The sequence below is a fragment of the Schistocerca serialis genome, chromosome 2 (assembly GCF_023864345.2).
Source record: "Schistocerca serialis cubense isolate TAMUIC-IGC-003099 chromosome 2, iqSchSeri2.2, whole genome shotgun sequence".
In the NCBI taxonomy this organism is placed as follows: Eukaryota; Metazoa; Arthropoda; class Insecta; order Orthoptera; family Acrididae; genus Schistocerca; species Schistocerca serialis.
The window spans coordinates 169,775,471-169,800,980 of record NC_064639.1 but is presented as its reverse complement, the minus strand read 5'-3'; the positions used below and the strand labels follow the sequence as shown (position 1 = coordinate 169,800,980).

General features: G+C 44.4%; 1 protein-coding gene and 1 pseudogene across 1 annotated transcript in view; both read left to right on the top strand.

Annotated features, from left to right (window-relative positions):
* The window catches only part of LOC126456881 (phosphoinositide 3-kinase adapter protein 1), a 474,593-nt gene that overhangs the window by 186,614 nt on the left and 262,469 nt on the right, over window positions 1–25,510 (top strand). The gene's annotated exons all lie outside the window — the stretch shown is intronic.
* LOC126459126 (5S ribosomal RNA) lies at window positions 24,920–25,037 on the top strand (annotated as a pseudogene).

The window sequence follows — 25,510 nt, the reverse complement described above, 5'->3', positions numbered from 1 at the left end:
GTCAACAGTGTCAAAAACTTTCTCTACGTCTACAAATAGAAACCGTCTTACGGTGACAGTAGAAGAGGGCTCAAAACTGATCCCTGTGCGACTCCCTTCCTGACCTTTTTTTTTTTTTTTTTTTTGTCCACTTACCACACAGAACAGTGAGACGGCCTTTGGCTACTCGCGGTGGGCATGTGCAGAGGGTACTTTCCTGCTACCGGCCCCTCAGCGCATTGGCGGCAGACAGTTCCTGGTGCGGCTCTGTTAGGACGAAAAACTTACTAGAAAGGAGAGCGGAGGGAGGAGCGAGAGGGCGGCGCGGCAGATGTCACGAGGCAGATTCACCGCCAAGCTTAGAGTGAAACTTTACTGCATGGCTGCTCCTGTAAAAAAAAAAAAAAACGCGACGGTATAAAAATAGATGGTCCGGTCGGCGCAACAGTAAAAGTCGCGCCGTCACACCTGCGGCCGGCGACGCGACGTCATAGCGGGCGAGTGCTCGCGAGAGCTCGTAAAAAGAGCGGCGAGGCAGATGGCTGGCTGGTTAGAAGTGTGCAGAAAAATAAGCGCAAGCGGGGCGAGGCGGCCGTCACTGTGAGTCAGAAGCAGACGCCGCTGCAGACGCGGCTACGGCCAGCCGAGTATTTCCGTCTGCCGCAGCCAAGGCGGCCGTTCGTGACCGAGGCCCAGCCGGCGTGCGGGACCAGCTGTCGCTATCCTCGCACCAGCCACGTTAATGTGTGGCTCCCGATACTGTCACCGTAAGACGGTTTCCCAGGACCACTTCTGGTCGGGCATGGCCGGCCGCGGTGGCCGAGCGGTCCTAGGCGCTTCAGTCTGGAACCGCGCGACTGCTACGGTCGCAGGTTCGAATCCTACCTCGAGCATGGATGTGTGTGATGTCCTTGGGTTAGTTAAGTTTAAGTAGTTCTAAGTGCTAGGGTACTGATGACCTCAGATGTTAAGTCCCATAGTGCTCAGAGCCATTTGAACCATTTGAAGACTGTACTATTGGCGAGCATTTGCCAGAAATAGTAGCAACCGTAAAATAACTGGGAGTGTGCGCCTGAAGCTATTTAAAGCAGAACGACCATATCAGCGTAGTTCTACGAAAAGAAGACGACAGATTGAGAGTCATTGGAAAAGTCCGTAAGAACATAATTCATTTACGAAAGACTAACTTACAGTTCATTAGAGCTATTCTCAAGTTTTCTCATCAGCCTGGGATCATCGCCAGGCAAGGTGCATGGGGGCTTAATTATGGAATGAAAATATAATAATTTTAGTAACTGTGTATCCAGTTACGAAGTCTCGTAACCGGTTGGCCCTGAGTAGTGTTAGTACGCAATCTGACTGCATAAAAAACAACAAAGAATGAAGGGAAATTTCCGTTAACACAATCCCCAGTAACTATAAAAGCTACGAAACAACAAAGCACAAGTGTAACTGTTCTGTGTGTGGTAGTGTGACTCATCGTACACGTATTTGGCACGGTTCTTCCTCAATACGACGAGATATTTTAAACACCATTTACAATGAACTAATTGAAAAACCAGAAATACTATAATTACACATAGCAACCAGAATTACAAGTCTAATACATGAACACGAGCCAGATGCTTTGTTGACTGAACCTGTGACCACGAGGCATTGTTATTTAGGAAATTTGAGATAAAAAATTCTTTGTTACCTTCATATATATTGACGAAAAATACACTGTGATCATTGCGACATCTTCCATATATACATTACACCAACCGAACAGCATCTACTCTCTCGCCCAACAGAACAATAACTGCACACGACATGCTCTCAACTAGTACTGCTCTCGACATCCTCTCAACAAGCACTTCCCATGGCAACCTCTGCACTACAACTGCTCTCGACATTCTCTGAACAACTACTGCCCCAGTGGAGGCGGCGGAATAATACTCTTTGGCGCAATCTCTGGCTCTGTGACTCAGTGTAGCCACCTTTCAAAGGCATAACAAGATCGAAAGAGGACCGGCGTTAATCTTCAAGGAGAAGCTCTTCGAACTCAAGCTGTTCGTCATGGACAGGTTTGCAGTTTAAATTCCGAGAGTTTACGTTCCAAGAAAAGTCAAATCCTCTCTCACAAATTCTCGTCACTTGACTTGTCGAACTATTCTATTCGTCGTTGTCGTAGAAGAGGTGCCTCTCCAGCGTAGCAGCTATCTTTAGTTCAATAGTCCATGACTGTAATTTATCCCAGAATGGTTTACTAAAACAGCTAGATGTGCAATACAAGACGCTGTGTGCATCAGAAATATGTTCACTGTCCCATACTGGACGTGGCTAGTTTAATATTCATAGCGACGGAGGTGACAGAGATACATAGTCGCTCGTGACTCGCATGGTGGGGGTAGCTCCCTGTTTTATGGATGATAAAACTGCCGTTCTCTCTTGGAGGACTTCCTCATTTTTACTGTGTATAGCGTAGACACGTAAGGTAGATGTAGGTATTCCATCTAATTTAAGTTCCGAGAGGATTTATGGCTTATCAGGAGCAGGTGTCGCCCGTTAATCATATTTTATGTCATTTGCTTACTGTCGTTTTATTGAAACCTAGTTGTATGCTTCTTGTTTGGTGCACATCACCTTCGACTTAGCAGGCGGCGACTACTCTTCATATGGCGCGCATCCTCTCATAACTCATCGTACTGGAGTACTCCAGCGCCAGCGGTTTATTGTAGTTCGCTGGAACAACGAGGGGAGCGAATGGAAAGAAGCGCAGGTCATTTCCGTTCTCAAGAAGGGTCAACGGACGGATCCACATCATTTTAAGCCTATATCGTTAATGTCAGTACATTGTAGACTTATGGAACTTTTCCCCCACAGGATCCGTAGCTCATGTTGATACGGAGTTCCTAGACTTCAGGCAGGTATTTGACACCGACCCGCACTGCCGTTTAATGAAAAAAATATGAGCATACCGAGCATCGGACAATATTTTGCGATTCAGTTGCAGATAGAACTCAACATCGCGCTCTTGCAGAACAAAATCGAGGGATGTAAAGATAATTTACGGAGAATACCGAAGAAGGGTGATAGAGACCGTTCCTGTTTGCAATGCATATAAATGATATACTTGAAAGCGTCGAAGCTCTTTATGACTGTTGGCAGATGATGCGGTTGTCTATAAGAAAGTAGCTACGTCATAAGACTGTATCGACTTGCAGAAAGACCTATAGAGGACTGATGATCGGTGCAGACTCTGGCGGTTGGCTGAACAGAAATAAATGTAACTTATTGCGCATATTGTACAACTACAGTACTGATGACAAATAGCTAAAATATCTAGCAATAACAATCGAGAGCGACCGTAAGTGGAATGACCACATAAAACAAATTGTGGGAAAAGCAGATACCGGACTGAGATTCATAGGAAGAATCTTACGGAAATTGAACTCATCCAGAAGGAAATGGTTCAAAAGGCGCTTGTTCGACCGATTCTTGAGTACTGTTCATCAGTCTGGGACCCATAGTAGGTAGAAGTAATAGAAGAGACACAGAAGGCCCAACGAAGAGCGGCGCATTTCGTCACGCGAGTGGGACACGGAAGCAGGTAGCAGTTAGTCATGTCAGAAGTACCCACCGCCGCACATTGTCAGGTGGCTTGCGGAGTATTGATGTAGATGTAGACTCCTTGGATTCATCACCATCTTTAGAAGACCTTGGATGTGTTTTACTCTCTTTCAGTAGGTTCCTACGTCATATTGTCAAGTTTCCGATATTATTAAAGTGGTGGTCATAATACTGTTGTACTGTTCACAGTTGCCTTTCTTTTTCTAGTCGATTCACACCAACGGCCAGTGGGGGACTGCACTACCACCGCTTGTTATTTAGATAAGAAAAATCTCGTATGGCGTTTTGGGTTGATATAGAGTTCTGTTGAGTCACCTAATTGGCTAAAGTTTTATGGCTCATCGCATACTGCCATCAACCCCACATGAGGCGTGAGTGTTGGTTGTCTTACAAGCCTGCTGAATGTAGGTGACTGTCATGAGCTCGTGTTTTGTGAATTACAAATGTGTTCAGAAGCCACTTCTAGCCGAAATATTTGTATTTTTTTATTAATGTTCCACCTTTTGCGGTGTTTATCGCCATAATTGGCAAATAATGAGATTTTTCATCTCGGATAATGCGGCATTCATAAAAATCTAAGCCAGATGGCAATAAATTTCGCCTGGTAACTGTTAATGAAAACATGTTTATTTAGCTTTTCAGTCGAATAATAGCCAGTACGACTATAGGTTGCGCAAAATATTATCTCGGAAATAAATTATAACAGTTCTTCATTAGCCCGCAGTGCTCTCAAGAGCTGTGAGCTCAAAAAAAAAAAAATCCTTGAATCATTTGGAAATACTTGGCGCACCATATGTATTTCTTTATTTTACCCCATTGTATTCCGTGTAAAATGAATTTGTCACATTGTTTCTTTAAATTGAACAATGTTGTGTTAGCTTGAATGCATCAGCTGTGATACGTAATGAGATGTTAAAAAGTAATGTGGTTTGTTTTCATTGCACAACCCGTATTCTCGTGTTACCTGGGGTAGCTTCCGGCGCGAAGAGAATTAATTCTGTCTCCCTCCTCCTTCCACACTCCACTAGAGCGTGTAATTGCATTACATGACAATTTTCTGCGCCGCGAGACAATTTAGCCCGCTGGGAGAGGGGAAAAAATGGCGCAAGACGACGACGTGGCGCGAATTGAGCAGCAGTGTTAAGAAGCACAACGAAGAAGGTCCACTTCTCCCCGCGTCTGCTTAAGTGAGGAGGTCGACAAATGAAGGCGCGGGCGGCAGTGGAGGGGGGAGACACTGGGACTGGTAAAATGGGGCGCGTTGTGCAACTGTCCGCCTACGGAGACGAGCGCAGCTCGCGGGCGTGTTCCTTTTAAAGGGAAGCTGCCGCTTCGCCCAGCAGCGTGGAGCAGCCGGTGACCCAGCTTCTGGGTCAGGTTCAAAGAGCATCGTGGCTGTGAACGGCGCTTAGCGCTTCCTCAATGCCGCCTGCCGAGAATTCCTCCCACTGTGTGACGTCACAGGTCACGAGTGCGAAGTCTTCCTTGTCAGCTATTCTCACTGCTAGCCGCCCGCGCCATTTCAAGGGGCAGTCTTTGAACGTTTGCACTGCGAACGCGAGCACAATTAGGAAACAGAGAGGACTGATTTTTAGGTTTACTGCGAATTCCTACGTCACTTCACGTAACTGGCAGTTACTTATCACGACCGAGGCCGACCACCTGTCCTGATTAAACCCATGTGCAAATTTATATGTGTGTACACAGACAGGGTGAACCAAATTCGCGATTCCTTGCCTCTGTTGTTGTTGTGGTCTTCAGTCTGAAGATTGGTTTGATACAACTCTCCATGCTAATCCCTCATGTGCTAGCCTCTACATTTCCGAGTAACCAATGCTGCCTACACCCTTCTGAATGTGTTTACTCATTTCTTGGTCTCCCTCTACGATTTTTACCTCGCACAATTTCCTCCAGTACTAAACTGGTGATCCCTTGATGTCTCAGAATGGGTCCTGTCAACCGGTTCCTTCTTCTAGTCAGGTTCCGCCACAAATTTCTTGTCTCTCCAATTCTATTCACTATCTCCTCTTCAGTTACGTGATGTACCCATCTAATTTTCAGCATTACTCTGTGGCATCACGTTTCAAAACCTATTCTCTCCTTGTCTAAATGGTTTATCATCCATTTTCCTATTCCATACATGGCTACACTCCAAACAAATACCTTCAGAAAAGACTTGCTAACACTTAAGTTGATGTTAACACTTAACTTGATGTTAACAAATTCCTCTTCCTCAGAAATGCTTTTCTTGCAATTGCTAGTCTAAATTTTATTTCCTCTCTGCTTCGGCCGTCATCATTATTTTGCTGCCCGAATAGCAAAACTCATCTCCTACTTTCAGAGTCTCGTTTTCTAATCCAGTTCCCTCAGCATCACATGATTAAATAAGACTGCATTCCATTATCCTTGTTTTGCTTTTTTTGATGTTCACCTTATGTTCAAATGTGTGTGAATTCTTAAGGGACCAAACTGCTGAGATCATCGGTCCCTAAGCCTACACACTACTTAACCTAACTTTAACTTACGCTATGGACAACACACACACCCATGACCGAGGGAGGACTCGAACCTCCGACGGGGGGAGCCGCTCGGACCGTGACAAGACGCCTTAAGACCACGCGGGATGTTCACCTCATACCCTCCTTTAAAGACATTGTGCATTCCGTTCAACTGTTCTTCCAAGTAATGCTGTCTCTGAGGTTTGCCGATGACATTGAATTCGGTCAAAGTTTTTATTTCTTCTCCCTGATTCCCTACTCCTAATTTTTCTTTTCTTACCTTCACTGCTTGCTGAATTTACAGATTGAACAACATCGCGGAGAGGCTACAAATCTGCCTCACTCCACTCTCAACCACTGCTTCCCTTTCGTGCCCCTTGACTCTTGTAACTGCCGCCTGGATTCTATACAAGTTGTAAACAACCTTTAGCTCCCTCTATTTTACGCCTGCTACCCTCAGAATTTCAAAGAGAATATTGTAGACAACACGGCCAAGATTCACGACTACTACGCTGTCGTCACATTTTCGAATCGAGCCTGTTATTTTTTTTCTTTTTTCATTTTCATCGTACAACACATCATTAAATAATAACTTATACGTCATGCAAAAATATTAAAAAATAGTCATTTTCGCTGTAGTAATTTCATAAATATATCAAGCATTACAAGAAACTTCAAATGTGTATTCCATCTGTGGTTCGTATTTAACGTGCGAAATATTTGGTTAACTTTAGCTTGACTCCTAAGGAGGGCACATTGATCATACACTTTCCGATCAAATCTTTGTAAGTGAAAGAAAAGCAGCAGCTAACCCACAAAAATTATGTCGCCAAATGTACTCAAGTTTGTCAAATCTTTGATGTTTATTTTTACAGTCAGCTTAAAATTTTCAGCCAGAATGAATTCCGACTGCTCCCAACTTGCTAGAGACTGACAGAGAAATGGTTTTGAGGGAAGATTCTATAAAAACACATTCTTTAATTCCACACCAGTTCAGTGCATCATCTGCTTACACGGGAGTGATCAAATACTGGTTGTTTGCATCAGACTTGATCGAAGAAAGTACAACCTCTTTGAATTTCAGTAAACAGTGTTTTCCGGTATCGTTTCTGAACATCAAGGTGGTAGCAAGGCGGTTGCTTTCATTAAATGTTCGTGGTCTTCTACGAAATTGCGTTTCGGTTGCTTCCGCAGCAAACACCACCCGGAATTGTGCTCTTAGTCAGCAAGTACTGCAAGCGGTGGCGGGAAAGGTGATTCTGTACTCTGTTCTGTAAGCCGCGCGGGATTAGCTGAGCGGACTAGGGCGCTGCAGTCATGGACTGTGAGGCTGGTCCCGGCGGAGGTTCGAGTCCTCCCTCGGGCATGGGTGTGTGTGTGTGTGTGTGTGTGTGTGTGCATAGGATAATTAGGTTAAGTAGTGTGTAAGCTTAGGGACTGATAACATTAGCAGTTAAGGTACATAAGGTATCACACACATTTGAACTGTTCTGTAACAAAAGGAATACACATTTTAAGAAGTTTGCTGTATTGACTGATTTACTAACACAATTACTACGACGAAAATGCCTATTTTTGAATAATTTTGCATGACATATACTATTTAATGATATTCTGTACGACGAAACTGAAAAAAAGTTGTAAGCTTTCTATAAGATATTGTCAGCCTAAGTGGAAACTGAATACGTTGGTTTCGAAAATTTTCTCCTCATGTAACATGTATTTTAAACATCGTATTTAACTGCTGTTCGCTTCCCGCGCACGGAGTCCCAGGTTCGATTGCCGGCGGGGTCAGGGATTTTTCCTGCCTCGAGATGACTGGGTGTTGTTGTATCGTCTTCACCATCGTCATTCATCCCCATTACAGTGGGAGGAAGGCAGTGTCAAACCACTTCCGCTAGGACCTTGCCTAGTGAGGCGGTGCGGGTTTCCAGCATCCTCCTATACGCTCCTTGGAGTATGGGACCTCCTCATCATCATCATCATCATCATCATTCAACTACTGAGCAAAACCGACTGTTGGTTCGCTCTGTGTAGCGAATGTGAACAGTGTCGTGAAAAGTGGCTCTTAGCACTATGAGATTTAACATCTGAGGTCATCAGTCCCCTAGAACTTAGAACCGCTTGAACCTAACTAACCTAAGGACAGCACACACATCCATGCCCGAGGCAGGATTCGAACCTGCGACCGTAGCGGTCGCGCGGTTCCAGACTGAAGCGCCTCAAACCGCTCGGCCACTACGGCCGGCGAACAGTGTCGCGAAACAAAACTTTAAAATCAAACAAATACAATTTCTGAAAATAAGAAAATTAATCTAACTAACTGCTAATAGAATCTAATTGTGTGGTCAGTGGATACTATATAACTAAAATTCAGTACCGAAATACATTACAAAAGTTGCGTGATATGAAGTGGAATGTTAGACTTGAAATACCTTCAAAAATAAATTACTTCTCCACTCAAAAGAAAATAACAGTTTGAAATTACTAACACTGTTCACTGAAAATTATTGTACAAGATAGCACGACGCCTGACAATACTGATTGCACGCTGTTTGCATAAGAATGCAAGATAAAATCTGCCTTGAAATACCTGACTTACTTCTTGCTCAGCATGCTGCTGTTTTGTATCTGGAGTGCTCACGTTCTCGAAAGCCAATAAAAGTCAGCAGATGCAGCAGCTAAAGATAAATAATCTACTCCAAATATATTTGTCAGGAACAGTCTGTTGTTTCGTGTGGCGTAAGGTGAAGTGCAAACACGATAAAAATTCAAAACTTCACTCTGAATCAATGAGGTAGGTTTTAGTTTGTAGAAAATCGTTTTTGTGAACTCAAACTCTGACTGCTGACAAAAAGACTGCACAACATAAGAAGACAGTAACAATTACAGAATTCTCTCGCTAAAAAGAAACTACAAACATACCTTTAAAATTCCTCCGAAACCTGCTCTATCAATAACATGAATAAGAAAGCATTATATGAGAGTCTTCGCCGGCCGCTGTGGCCGAGCGGTTCTAGGCGCTTCAGTCTGGAACCGCGTTGCTGCTACGGTCGGAAATTCGAATCCTGCCTCGGGGCTGTATGTGTGTGATGTCCTTAGGTTTAAGTAGTTCTAAGTCTAGGGGACTGATGACCTCAGATGTTAAGTCCCATAGTGCTCAGAGCCATTTGAACCATTGTTGCCTCAGAAATACAGCCGATGACGAATGGTTTTACAAAGGTTTCATCTCAGATGAACATAGTGTACAGGCAGAGCCACTAATAACTACGGTTTTGTATCACTAAAGAGCCACTAAAAGTTTGTTCTTGAGTTCTGTCTTATTTACGAGGTAGCACCTTTTCTGCTTGCTTCCACCAACGCCGCATCGCGCTGCCCTGCGCAGCTGCCAAAAATCCTTCTATCCAACAGCTAATTTGCACCCGCTAGCCGATCTCTGAGATCCTACAATACGGTAGCGACGTTGGAAAAAGAACTCCATTACTGAACATGAACGAGCTGTAGACGGAAGATATCTGAGCCAAGCACGCTGGTGCTACATAAACCACGATAGCGATACACGTCTGTTGGTACAGTAGTCGTTTTTGTATGTTATTACTTCAATAAAATGAGAATGTACACTACTAGCCATTAAAATTGCTACACCAAGAAGAAATGCACATGATAAACGGGTATTCATTCGACAAATCTATTATACTAGAACTGACATGTTATTACATTTTCACGCAATTTGGGTGCGTAGACCCTGAGAAATCAGTACCGAGGGCAACCACCTCTGGCCGTAACAACGCCTTGATACGCGTAGTTAAACAGAGCTTGGGTGGCGTGTACAGGTACAGCTGCCCATGCAGCTTCAACACGATACCACAGATCATCAAGAGAAGTGACTGGCGTATTGTGAAGAGCCAGTTGCTCGGCCACCATTGACCAGACGTTTTCAATTGGGGAGAGATCTGGAGAATGTGCTGGCCAGGGCAGGAGGCGAACATTTTCTGTATCCAGAAAGGCCCGTACAGGACCTGCAGCATGCGGTCGTGCATTATCCTGCTGAAATGCAGGCTTTCGCAGGGATCGAATTAAGGGTAGAGCCACGGGTCGTAACACATCTGAAATGTAACGTCCACTGTTTAAAGTGCCGTCAATGCGAACAAGAGGTGACCGAGACGTGTAACCAATGGCACCCCATACCATCACGCCGGGTAATACGCCAGTATGGCGATGACGAATACAGGCTTCCAATGTGCGTTCACCGCGATGTCGCCAGACACGAATGCGACCATCATGTAAACAGAACCTGGATTCATCCGAAAAAAAGACGTTTTGCCATTCGTGCACCCAGGTTCGTCGTTGAGTACACCATCGCAGGCGCTCCTGTCTGTGATGCAGCGTCAAGGGTAACCGCAGCCATGGTCGACGAGCTGATAGTCTATGCTGTTGCAAACGTGTCGAACTGTTCGTGCAGATGGTTGTTGTCTTGCAAACGTCCCCATCTGTTGACTCAGGAATCGAGACGTGGCTGCAGGATCCGTTACAGCCATGCGGCTAAGATTCCTGTCATCTCGACTGCTAGTGATACAAGGCCGTTGGGATCCAGCACGGCGTTCCGTATTACCCTCCTGAGCCCACCGATTCCATATTCTGCTAACAGTCATTGGATCTCGACCAACCTGAGCAGCAATGTCGCGATACGATAAACCGCAATCGCGATAGGCTACAATCCGTCCTTTATGAAAGTCGGAAACGTAATGGTACGCATTTCTGCTCCTTACACGAGGTATCACAACAACGTTTCACCAGGCAACGCCGGTCAACTGCTGTTTGTGTATGAGAAATCGGTTGGAAACGTTCCTCATGTAGCACGTTGTAGGTGTCGCCACCGGCGCCAACCTTTTGTGAATGCTGTGGAAAGCTAATCATTTGCTTATCACAGCATCTTCTTCCTGTCGGCTAAATTTCGCGTCTGTAGCACGTCACCTTCGTGGTGTAGCAGTTTTAATGGCCAGTAGTGTAGAAAGGCAGTGTGCCAACAGCGTGAGTGTATAGCCGCAGGCAGAGGAAACGACTTCTCGTAAGCAGGAGAGACGAACACTAGAGGCAGGAGAACTCATGTACCTGCCCCAGTTAATTCTTAAACAGTCTTTCCTTCTTGCTTTTTTTCCAGCCCTGTACCCTTGGCAGGGGGCCCGTCTCGCTTCCCTCTCGGTACGGACCTGTTATTGACCTCCCCTCTATCTGTGTGCAAAGACCTCCTTTCCACAGGCTCTGGGGAGGAATATCACGCACATAGAAAAACAGCTCACGACAAAGTGGACGTCATAGTCAAAGTTCGTGCGTACACAGCTTCTAACATTCTGTCGTGACTTAAATCACAGCTCATTAGATGATTCCGTTGTATCACTTCACAAATGAAGATAATTCGCCGAAACGCGTTGTGGTTGGAAAATGATTACGGTTTTCTGGTCACTTCCGTTCGCTGTACGTACGTCGTAACGCTCTTGCGAGATAAGTAATAGAATTACTTTGAGCGACGTTCCATTCGGGAAAACCTCTCCTAGTATGTGTCCCTACAAAACGTCTACTGTGACGTGATATTTTCATCATCACATAACTATTCCACAGACTACAACACATAGCGCTAATCTGGGTCACATTATTTATCACAGTCGCCTCCAACCGTAGTGGAGCAACATCTGTGTCCCATCAGCAGAATCAGTACGCCCCGTACTTCTTCATTAAATGACCCTCACCGACTTCATCCCAGAAACGAGAATACGTTGACGAGTGCTTATCGTGTAAGCGCACGGTGACTTGTCATCTACACGAATCACAAAACTGTCATTAACAAGTTATATTCTGCTCTTTGCTCGTGAACAGCAGTGCATTCTATCTCTGTATGTCAACTTCGTGCGATATCCTTTATTTGCTTTTTGTGGCGGAGGCCTGCGGCTTGCAACAGCATTTAAACGAGCTTGAAACACACCGAAAGTTCGTCAGTTTTCAGGTAGCTCGTGCAAAACTTCTGATTTCCATAAATTTCACGTGCTTACGTTATAACTTGCTATTTGAAAACACCAGCACACCGAGGGTCTCTCGAAAACGCGCCGTAATTGGTACCATTCGTTATAATACAATTACAGGAAACGTTATACTAGTGGTCAAAAATGATGATTATGGGTTTGAAGAGAATAAACGTCTAAGGTCGTCATTGGTGATATAGAATTTTAGTATGTGAATAAAATGTTCTCGGGTTTGCAACCGCATCAATTGCTTAAAACTACACGAGCTTTCGGCCAAGCACTCCTTAGCCATTGTCAATTAGTATGACTGCCAGTCGGCTGTTGGTGCGCCCTTGTATACGCTAGCTGCCGGCTGTGACGTCACTGGTGCCCGTGACATAGCCATATATGGGCATGTTTTGAGTCGGCGTTCGATGCGCCCTCTTCAACCGCGCGATCGCTGGATCCCACGCAGCGCTGAGCTGCAAGCCACCGTCTCACCCGAGAACATTTTATTCAATGTTATCGCCGCGAGACTCTGCATTCATACAATTTTAGTATTTGTGTGTTTCCGTATTATAACTTGCATGGTATGAAAGTAAGCAAGTACAAGGCGACGTTACTCCGCAGATTTATAAAACAGGCGTCTTTCTAGGTACGATTTGTTGTAATTAAACGTCAGTTAATAATTATTCGGTGATTAAAGACTTCAGGAGATCGTAACATAAAACACGTAACGCGAAAACGCTATGAAAGGTCATCGTTAAAGGTGTGAAGCTACGACGTCGACTGTAGATAGTTCGTTTTCCGCTGTATCGAAACATCTTTTTGCTGGCGTTTATGTTTTCGAAAAGGTTCTGGGACTTTCTCCTCAATTTAAGAGAAGTACCTTCTGTAACATCCGATGTTATGTAAATATAAGAGCACTCTGTTTCAGGAGTGAGTTCGTTAGGTTTTGTAAACATGCTAGCGAACGTGGACCACCGAATAGCAAGATGGCTTTCTACATTCCTGTCTGTGTCAGTCGCAATACAATATTTATTCATTCACCAAAAAAAAAATGTTCTGCATTTTGAGATATATAACTCTTCTAAATATTTTTAATATTGTGTGCACTCTCTCACTCTCTCAATCTTTCTCTCTCTTTCTCTCTCTCTCTCTCTCTCTCTCTCACACACACACACACACACACACACACACACACACACGCCGGACGGGATGGCAGAGCGGTTCTAGGCGCTACTCTCTGGAACCGCGCGACCGCTACGGTCGCAGGTTCGAATCCTGCCTCGGGCATGGATGTGTGTGATATCCTTAGGTTAGTTAGGTTTAAGCAGTTCTAAGTTCTAGGGGACTGATGACCTCAGAAGTTAGGTCCCATAGTGCTCAGAGCCATTTGAACACACATGTACATGAAGTACAGAAAATTGCAGCAAATAAATGTTTTTTGGCTTTGTCTACATGAGAGCATGCACTAATGCACTACTTGCAGTACGATATTTCACACTTTCTTGTTCCAAGTGATCTAGTCAGAATGGGAACTTGCTTTAAATGTTCAGAAATGTAAAATTGTGATCTTCAAAAAACGAAAAAACGTAGTATCCTATGATTGTAATATCAATGAGTCGCAGTTCGAATCGGCCAACTCATGGAAATACGTGGGTGTAATACTATGCAGGTATGAGAAAAGGGAATGATCCCATAGGCCCAATCGTTGGTAAAGCAGATGGTAGAATACTGGTGAAGTGCAGTCAGTCAACAAAGGAGATTGCTTACAAATCACTCGCGTAAGCCATTCTAGAATACTGCTCAAGGGTGTGGAATCCGTACCAAATAGGACTAACAGGGGATTTTGAACGTATACAGAGAACGGCAGCACGAATGGTTACAGGTCTGTCTAGTGGGATGCTGAAGAAACTGAAATGGCAGACTCTTTAAGACAAGCGTAACCTATCCCGACAGAGCCTACTTACAAAATTTCAAAAACCGGCTTTAAATGACGACACTAGAAATATACTACTATCCCGTACGTATCACTCACATAGTGATCGTTAAGAGAAGATGAGATTTATTAGAGCACGCACAGAGGCATTTAAACAATCACGTTTTCCGCGCTCCTTACGTGAATGGAAGGGGGGGAAACCCTAATAGGTGATACGAGGGGAAGTACCCTCTGCCATGCACTTCACAATGGTTTGCGTTTTCAGAGAATAGATGTAGATGCAGAACAACATTAGGGTTTTACTAAAAAGTGAGCATGATGAAATCATTTTGTCTTATGTGGAAGACTATTGTAATTTTGTTTTATACCGTTTGTTATGGAACTGTTTGAGCTGATGTCCCTACTGACAGTATATGGAACTAATCTTTTTTGCCTCATAACATGATCATGGTTACTGAAGTTTTTATTTATGCATGCTACTGAAAGAACAACATGATTAAAATATGAACAAGGGAGGAAACGAGTGTTTTAATAGAGCTAACATAGGAATTTTACGCCAGTCCATTTTCGCACACAAACTGTGACCTGCGCGCCAGATACAACCGACAAATACCGCTGGCGAGCGGTGTAGTCTCGAAACATGATGAGGAACACGTTGCATGTGATGTTCCAGCTCGTAACCACGACGTAAACCGCGTCTGGCTTGCTTAACGATGAGAAACACATCCTGTGTGAGATGACTTTACCTGCTGCAAATCTTTAGGGGGTTAGTGACAAAGAAGCTAGTCAGTCACATTATGAAGTGACAAGCAACATTGCAGAATTGCAGAGAGTAGTACCATATAGCAGACTCGCTTTCAAATACCCGGAAGTACTCAATAGGCAGACGTAATCGTTAACTCCCGTATGCCACGAAAAACATTCGTAATTGACAAGTAGCAAATGGAAGTGGCAACTCAGTCGGAGCCAGCTCCTATTGATGCATTGCTGGCGAGAGCGATGCAGCCCACTTGAAATCAAATGTCAACGAATTTAAATAGAACTAGGGTCGAAGTTATGCATACTATCATCACTCCAGTATCGTATGAGGCAGAACCAGGACTGATTCAAAGAACTGCAGACGCATTAGCCTACTACTGACTCCAAAAATCATTTAAGCTGGTTCCACTCACAAGACAGGACGAACATCTGGCTCAAGGAAGAATAATACCACAGGAAAATTTGGATTCCGTGAAGAGCATTCAACATCACAACAATTGATCACAGCCTTTGAAGAGGCCACCCTGGATTTGAAATACAAAGTACTGCTGCTAGAAGTAGCAAGAATATTCGATAGCGACTGGAACAGTGGGGTGATCAAACCCTATATGAATGGGCTACCAGACTCACGCGTGAAACTTTTCGCTATGAAATGAAAATGAAAACAAGTTTATTTTGACGGGACAGCTGTTGATATTCATCATCGTCAGTGACAAAATCGGCTACAGTTGTAAAAACTTTTATTTCCTAAAAGCAAAGCACAGTCCGGTTTCGGGACCAGTGTCCTATCTTCAGGTGAATCTCGAAAGCTATAAATATTGGCACCTATCCCCAGAATGTTATCATTAAAAGGGTAAAAAGACTTAAACTAAAATTCTTAAAAAGTACCGTGCATGTGCATAAAATGGGAATTCGTAAATGTCGAATTATGTTAAAACAGTGTCTGTCTCGTGCATGGCATAAAACAGGGAGACCCTCTCAATTCCTGGGCCTGCTGGAAATCCTCTCGCATAAGACGACCTACATAAAGAGACATAGATACCAAAATTAGAAAAGCGGAATCATCATAAATATAAACAAATTATATACGACCCAACATCCCATAATCCCCATTCCGAAACTTACAAAGGTGCGGGCTTAAGGGCATGCGAAACATGGATCTGCATAAAGTTGAACAGGGTATCTTTCAGCTACTGAAACGAATAAAAAAGCGTGTACGAGTGTACAATCTGTGCACTTGCAGGCAGGTGTGAATATACAGTGTGACCCCTGAGTAAAGGTTACGACTTACCAGTGCTGCGTACACACTTTATACAGTATGAATGGGGTGACAGACTCATTGGTGAAACTTTTGGCTATAAAATCAAGAAGCACAGGAACTCAGTTACCCAATGAATTCCAAGCACACACCAATACTGAAATGCTGACAGAAGGGGCCATACAGCCGGTGGATGAACGAAGGGGTCGTATAAACCAGAGACTCCGGACACCACTTATTTAATACTGGCTCCTGTTATGACTGCACTCGAGATTGGATTCCTCCCAATTTACGTTGGTCAAGAGGCCTGAAGATGCTGTAACCTAACACTCAGGCTGGTTGCGTAAATAAATTAAATGCAAAAGAGATGGCTTCAGGTGTTTTAATTTGCATTTAAACGTACTCCATCCAATGATCAGCGAGAACTTCACTTTTGAGTGAGAATTCCAGTTTATCAATTGAATGTGGTCTCAGGATATATCGATCTTATAGAAGACCTTTTCTGGATTACGCATATCCAGTATGGGACTTGGCTGCAGCGACGCACTTTGGTAGACTCCAGAAGTAACAGAATGTAGCGCTATGGAGAGTATTCCACGTCCCAAGGGACTTTCCAGGTCACTATCTTCAAGAGGCCGCAGAAGAAAAATCAGTATAATATTCAGAAGTGGGACTATTTACTCATATTGTGGAGAAGAAATAAAAACTTTGAAGTTCGCCGATAACATTGTAATTCTGTCAGAGACAGCAAAGGACTTGGAGGAGCAGTTGAACGGAATGGACAGTGTCTTGAAAGGAGGGTATAAGATGAACATCAACAAAATCAAAACGAGGATAATAGAATGTAGTCGAATTAAGTCGGGTGATGCTGAGGGAATTAGATTAGGAAATGAGACACTTAAAGTAGTAAAGGAGTTTTGCTATTTGGGGAGCAAAATAACTGATGATGGTCGAAGTAGGGAGGATATAAACTGTAGACTGGCAATGGCAAGGAAAGCGTTTCTGAAGAAGAGAAATTTGTTAACATCGAGTATTGATTTAAGTGTCAAGGAAGTCGTTTCTGAAAGTATTTGTATGGAGTGTAGCCATGTATGGAAGTGAAACACTGGACGATAAATAGTTTGGACAAGAAGAGAATAGAAGCTTTCGAAATGTGGTGCTACAGAAGAATGCTGAAGATTAGATGGGTAGATCATATAACTAATGAGGAGGTATTGAATAGAATTGGGGAGAAAAGGAGTTTGTGGCACAACTTGACTAGATGAAGGGATCGGTTGGTAGGACACGTTTTGAGGCATCGAGGGATCACCAATTTGGTACTGGAGGGCAGCGCGGAGGGTAGAAATCGTAGAGGGAGACCAAGAGATGAATACACTAAGCAGATTCAGAAGGATGTAGGCTGCAGTAGGTACTGGGAGATGAAGAAGCTTGCACAGGACAGAGTAGCATGGAGAGCTGCATCAAACCAGCCTCAGGACTTCAAGACCACAACAACAACAACTGCGTCCTGGGCGCCGCGACGAAGAAACAGATCACTACTTGTGACCACCACTAACAAAGCGATGGAGGCACACAATTATGTCCTAAATAAAAGTAGCTCGGTTGATGACACACTTTCAGTCAAGAAGCACACAAACTCTGTTACCCAGAGGATGGGAGTCAATACAGTCCGTAAAGTCACAGGGACGAGGAAGGGGAGATTAGTGTTTAACGTACAGTCGACAGCGAGGTTATTAGAAAAGGAGTACAAGCTCGGATTAGGTAAGTATGTCGGCCATGACCAACCAAGGGAACCTCCCGGCATTTTCCTGAAGCGATTTAGGAAAATCACGGAAAATCTAAAGCTGGATGGCCGAACGCGGGTTTGAACCGTCATCCTCCCGATTGAGAGTCCAGTATGCTAACCGCCACAGAGACGATCACCTCCTGTCAGGATTGAGCCTGCCTATCTGCCTTGACAGTGCCTGAATGCTGATGCGTGAACACTCATGAGCCGCCGCCATCACTGCACAGGCACTGTGCAGGGCGTCGGTGGGAAACCGCACTGCACCAACACCGACTCGAAGGAAGGTTCAAATGGTTCAAGTGGCTCTGAGCACTATGGGACTCAACTGCTGTGGTCATAAGTCCCCTAGAACTTAGAACTACTTAAACCTAACTAACCTAAGAACAGCACACAACACCCAGCCATCACGAGGCACAGAAAATCCCTGACCCCGCCGGGAATCGAACCCGGGAACCCGGGCGTGGGAAGCGAGAACGCTACCGCACGACCACGATATGCGGGCACTCGAAGGAAGGCCTCGGCGCTTGTTGGTGACGTCACGTCAGCTAGGCACGGCGAACGCCAGGTCTGTTGCAGGCAGAAACGCCTGGGCGTGCTTATCACTATAAATCTCTTATTTATGGACAAAATGTTTGGTATTTCTTTGGCTTCTTCAGTTTTATTTAGATGAAAGATTTTCTTACTATCGTAAAGCTACAAATGAAGATCATAGTTCTGTATTACTGAATCCTGTCGAAACAAACGTAGATCATTATGAGAAGATGCTTTGCCCCATTGCAAGCTTCGGAAATTTTACATTCAAGTAACTATATTTACTTGATCCATTTTGTTATCGAAACTTACCCCAACCCCCTTACAATTAACTCGTTTCTTTTATTTATTTATTGATTTTCATTTGACGTCGTCACTGGACATGTGAACTAATTTACATGTGTAAATGCCTTACTGTTGTCAGTCATTAGATTACAGTCGTTTTCAACGAAAGGAATTCTAAACAGGAAACAAAATAGCTTCATACATCGAAAATACTACTGAGCTTAAACTTTTTTAAACACGCACATTAGAAAAGATAAATATTCCACTCTTGCAACTGAAAGGAGAAACTTTATAAGATAAAAAAATTTTATTTGATAAAACAAGTATCTCTTTTTTGCGTCTTCTTCTGTCCCCCACCTCCTCTCCCAACGTGTACAATCGCAAGATATTTCATTAACATTCAGTGCTCCTCACCCCATAGTCAACCAAGATACCTAAAGAAGAGCACCATTATGTTCACAGTTTCTTGTAAAAGCAACCCAGTACAAACGTAACTTCCTCAGATTTACAAATAAGGTAAAGAAGCACGAATTCTTTTCCTGCTGGACCATGAAGTTGTTTTTGTATGTCAATCCTTAAAACAGGTGGAAATTCAAGTTCAGGAGTACACTACTTGTTAAGAAGTGTAATGAATTGCACAATTAATTGATTGCAGAAACCTCTCAGAACAATGTGTGTAGGTCAACTAGCGCCAATAGTTTCACATTTTCCTGTATCAGAGAGGGAGACACCACCATTATGAGTATGCCTGCAACAGACCTGGCGTGGGCCGTGCCTAGCTGACGTGACGTCACGAACAAGCGCCGAGGCCCTCCTTTGAGTCGGTGTTGACTGCACGCGGATATCCAACTCGATATCCCGTCTCTTGCGTGCGCAGTTGAAGCGGAACCAGGAAGACCGCCGGAAAGACGCGCGGCGGGGTGTCGTGGTTGGACAGGGCGGCGAAGCGCCCGGATTGGCAACGCCGGAAGCGAGGCGTCTCGTGTGCTGGCGTGGTGCACATGTGTAGGCAGCGGCTTCCGCTGGGGAAGTCGTAAAGACTGGCCGGGGTCGGCCGCCCCACCCCTTGGCGGCGCTATAGCTGTCGTGTCTCACCTCAGACACACCCGATAACGGTAGCTGCTTAGCGACACGTTACGTGTAAGCACAGTGCCCGTCGAGTTCATTACACCTGGGACGGGGTGATCGTTCAGTAAAGCTGTCCTCACACGGGACGTCCTCGTGAATCTGAGCCAGATGTGACACGTTGTAAAGCGGAATCACATCGTTTCAGAGACTTCCCAACCATGAAGTACAGTACAAATCATTTTGGATCTTGACATTGTGTCTCGAAAAGTAGAGCAGTGCGATGTACGAACTGTTTATGCCTCACAGGCTCAGCCAAGAAGACGCCATAATGCGATTCAGCTTTCTACATCTGCATCTATTCTCTGTAAGCCACCTTATAGCGTGTGACAGACTACTTTGAAATTACAATGAAATGAACACCCTTAGCTGCTTACAGGCGTTGACATACGTCAACGGGGACAGATGAAAATGTTTGCCCCGACCGAGACTCGAACCCGAGATCTCCTGCTTACATGGCAGACGCTCTATCCATCATTTTTTTTTTTTTTTTTTTTTTTTTTTTTTTTTTTTTTTTTTTTTTTTTTTTTTTTTTTTTAGTCTCATTTTGTTCGCTTTCGATCGTTGCATCTGCTCGGGGCGGACGTCGTAAGACATCCGTTTATGTTCGTTTTTTTTTGATCGATTAACTCAGTTTTTTTTTTATTACAGAGGGCACGTAACCCTCTGACCGAACACGCTGAGCTACCGTGCCGGCATCCATCTGAGCCACCGAGGACACAGAGGATGCGCGGCTGCAGGGATTTATCTCTGGCACGCCTCCCGCGAAACCCACATTCTCAACGTATTGTCCCGCACTACTTTCGTAGTGCCCCCGCCCATTATACTCATTACTCGCGGCGCGTTGCCGATTCCCGTAAGAGTTCGGGCACTGTTTGTGCATTCGCACAGAAGAAGAAGATGGTCAAGTGGCTGGTGAGCCTTATATATATATATATATATATATATGGTATCTGTTCTTTCGGACATGTCCGAAAGAACAGATACCATCTTAGTATATATACAGACTACTTTGTTTACCGTTTTCACTTCCCTCCCTCCCTCCTCCCCGTTTCATGCCCCAGCGGCGTTGACATCACTCTGTTTTGGAATTATGGAACATGTTTCATCCCCAAGAGAACGAAAATCTCCTCTATAAAAATCAACACAGGTCCCGCAAATCCTCCATGAGGTCCATGGCGCCTTAGACGACAGCACTCAAGTTTATGCCGTGTTCCGCACTGCTAGTTATGAAAAATACACGAGCTTACAGAGTATCGGACCAGCGACTGGATTCAAGTCTTCCTTGCCCAAAGAACTAAACATTGCTCTCTTAGGAACAAATTCGACAAATCTACAGATTGGTTTATAGAGTACCCCAAGGAAGTGTGATAGGACTGTTACTGTTTACAATATATATAAATGATCTAGTAAAACCGTCGGAAGCTCTTTAAAACTGTTCGGAGATGATGCAGTTCTCTACAAGAAAGCATGATTTGGAATGTGTTACATCAGCGAGATCGGTATTCGCGGGTGGAAATATCATTTTTCATCTGTTTGTTTCTAGTTACTCAGTGGTCTAGAGCACGCTCCACGCTAAAGTTTCGGGTCCGTAGAGAAATAATTTCCAGTCTGTATCTTCGGGCCGGCCGGAGTGGCCGAGTCGTTCTAGGCGCTACAGTCTGGAACTGTGCGACCGCTACTGTCGCAGGTTCGAATCCTGCCTCGGGCATGGATGTGTGTGATGTCCTTAGGTTAGTTAGGTTTAACTAGTTCTAAGTTCTAGGGGACTGATGACCTCAGAAGTTAAGTCCCATAGTGCTCACAGCCATTTGAACCATTTTGAACCTATATCTTCAGAATTATGTTGCGTGAGCCATCGGGAGGCAGCATGGATTCACAGAATGACGAACAAAGTATTGATGAATGATTAGAAGTTGTCCCTCAACATTAATAAATGTAACATACTACGCATACACAGGAAAAAGAGATTCACTACTGTACAACTACACAAATTGCTGCGAACACTGTCTACCGTAAAATATCTCGGTATAACTATCCAGAGTGACCCTAAGTGAAATGACCACATAAAGCAAATAGTAGGAAAAGCAGATGTTCCTACGAATGTGAGTCTGCCACTCTTAAGGATATGTAACTCATCCACAAAGGAAATGGCATACGAGGCGATTGTTCGACTGATTGTTGAGGATTGTGCACTAATCTGGGACCCTTACCTTGTAGGACAGATAGATGGGATGGAAAGCTCGAACGAACATCGGCCCGTATTGTCGCGGGATCGTTTAGTTGATGTTACAGAGATGCTCAACTAACTCCCGTGGCAGACTCTACAAGAGAGGTGGTTTGCATCACGGAGAGGCTTTCTACTGAAATTTCGAGAGAGCACTTTCCGGGAAGAATCGGAAAACGTATTATTTCCTCCTGCAGACATGTCTCGAAATGGCGACGCCAACAGAATTCGCTAAATTAGAGCAATACAGAGGCTTACCGACAGTCACTTTTTCCATGCGCCATTCCCGAATGGAAGAGGGAAGTGGGACCAGTTAGCGGTGCGAGAAGTACCCTCTGCTACACATTGTCACGTGGCTTGCGGATTATCTGTGTAGATTATGTAGATGTAGAATGGTACATGGGGAAAAACGACTGTTGGTAAGTGGTAAATAACGCTCGATTGTCCCTAATTTCATGTGCTTTTCGCGAAGTATGCGTAGGAGAAAGCAATACACGTATTGGTTGACTTTCTTGGAAAGAACGCTTTCAGCATGTTGTCAGTAAACCACACTGTGATGCGCAACCCGTTCTTACACGGAACTCTGACAAAGTGCTGTGTTCTTCTTTGCATCTTCTCTATTGTCGTTGTTTATCCTGGCCGGCCGGAGTGTACTACTGTGGAACGTTACGATCAATAAATTGGGAAAAAAGAGAGTGGCCGTGGGGTTCTAGGCGCTACAGTCTGGAACCGAGCGACCACTACGGTCGCAGTTTCGAATCCTGCCTCGGGCATGGATGTGTGTGATGTCCTTAGATTAGTTAGGTTTAAGTAGTTCTAAGTTCTAGGCGACTCATGACCTCAGAAGTTAAGTCGCATAGTGCTCAGAGCCATTTTTTGTAAATCCTGTCTGTCCTGTCTGACAAGGTATACGACAACATCGGTCGAACGAGGTGAGCATACACATGACTAGTAAATTACTACTAAAGATATACCACACGTGACCATGCCTAACTGAAAATGAAAGTTCCGCAAACTCGAACGATGATTATAATTATGAAAAGCCGTCAAAAAACATCTTGAGAAAGCGCGGAAGAGAATGTAAAGAAGAGTATGGTGATCAAGAGGCACGGTAGCTCAGCGTGTTCGGTCGTGGACCTGGTTTGTCTCTGAAATAAAAAAACTGTGTGAAAGGATCAACAACGAACTTGAACGGATGATGTGACGTCCGCAACGACCAAACACAACAATCAACAACGAACAAAGCGAAAAAAAATCGTTCTAAGGCGCTGCAGTCATGGACTGTGCGGTTGGTCCCGGCGGAGGCTCGAGTCCTCCCTCGGGCATGGGTGTGTGTGTTTGTCCTTCGGATAATTTAGGTTAAGTAGTGTGTAAGCTTAGGGACTGATGACCTTAGCATTTAAGTCCCATAAGATTTCATATACATTTGAACATTTTTTTTTTATTTTTTCAGCCACTCCACTCCCGAATAGGACGCGGGAAAGATTAACATTTAAATATTTCTATATGATCTTTGATTTCTCTTATTTTATTATGATAGTCATTTCACGCTATGTAAGTGATTGTTGACAAAATATTTTGCCCTTATTAGGAAAAAGATAGTGACTGAAATTTCTTGGAAAGACCTCGTCGCAACGAAAACGTTTATCACATTCGTGCCACTACCCTAACACGGCCGGCCGCTGTGGCCGAGCGGTTCTAAGCGCTTCAGTCCGGAACCGCGCTGCTGCTACGGTCGCAGATTCGAATCCTGCCTCGGGCATGGATGTGTGTGATGTCCTTAGGTTAGTTAGGTTCAAGTAGTTCTAAGTTCTAGGGGACTGATGACCTCAGATGTTAAGTCCCATAGTGCTTAGAGCCCCTGACACGACAATACAAAACGAACTGTCCTTTGAAATTTTTCGATCCCCTCCGCCAACCCTATTTGGAAAGCATGCTGCATTGTAGTGTTCCACGAGACAACGGGCGAGCACAGTGTAGGCATCTTGTTTAGTACAAATGTTGCATGTTCTAAATGTTTGCCTGCCAATGAAACGTCTTCACTGCAAATTTTTTATGCGATAGTTCCAATTTAACTTGTTCGTAACTGTTGTGTGCATTTAGTTCCATCGACAGTCTTTAAATGTGTGTGACTTATCGTGCAATCGAAATTTGACAGGTTCATTTCAGTACTCACGTGGATGACGTCACTTGTAAGGTATTTTGTCTCAATCATTTTACAACTTGTTTTGGTCTTCTGATAACTTTACTAGACGGTAAACGACAGCATCATCTGAAAATAAGCTAAGAGGGTTGCTCAGATTGTCTCCTGAATGCTGTGTACAGATTAAGAACGGCACAGAGCCTGTAACACATGCTTGGGGAACGCCAGATATCATTTTTGTCCCAGTCGACCACAATCCATCAGTTACTATGACCTGTGACCTTATTGCAGCTAGTTTTGGAACTTTCATTTCCATTGTGAGTGTTGAGCTACACCCGTGTACTAAGGTGAATGTAGAGCAACCCTCAACAATCGTGGCCATCGGCAGCCGCTGGCCGCTTCACTGCGCTGTTTAACGCACGTGTGAGAAAATGAAAGGGCCCAAACGCATCAGTCTGCGGTACCATCTTATGAACGCCCCAGTGCTTCGACAACGTGCGTTGATTCCCGTACCACGGAGCACGTCACATACCACAACACTGTTCCATATTTATTGCGTTATTTATCGCACGAAAGTTGCGTCAGAAATGCCCATGTAGCATTAGACTTAGGTACAGATATTCTTGCTGCCCGAAGAGTCTTTTGCTTCAGGAATATCCGTCTTCATAGGGTATCTTTGCTTCACCATGTATTTCGTCTGTTGAAGTGTGTCGAAGTAATACAAAAGTGATAAAAGTTAGTGCGATGAATGTTTATTGTCGGACGTACGAGCAATAGTGTCAATGGCCTTGCCGCAGCGGACACACCGGTTCCCGTCAGATAACCGGAGTTAAGCGCTGTCGGGCGTGGCCAGCACTTGGATGGGTGACCATCCGGGCTGCTAAGCGCTGTTGCCATTTTTCGGGGTGCACTCAGCCTCGTGATGCCAATTGAGGAGCTACTCGACAGAATAGTAACGGCCCCGGTCAAAGAAAACCCTCATAACGACTGGGAGAGCGGTGTGCTGACCACACGCCACTCCTATCCGCATCCTCAACTGAGGATGACACGGTGGTCGGATGGTTCCGAAGGGCCACTTGTGACCTGAAGACTGCTTTTTTCACAGGCAACACAAAGAATTTTCAACGTACAGTACAATGTTTTGTCGTTCCTTTAACACAGGGGTGTAAATATCTACTAGTACCATGAACAGCAAACCCCTCGCTGAGACAACGAAAGGGGCGCAAAAAATCACAGTAGTTGTTCCACAAATATTCGTTATGTTAGAGACGCATAATTACAACCAGTGCTTGATCTGTAAAAAATGAAGTTCCGGTACTGTGGCCAACTGGCGAATGGTCTGAAATTTAGACTTATTAGAACGTTATGT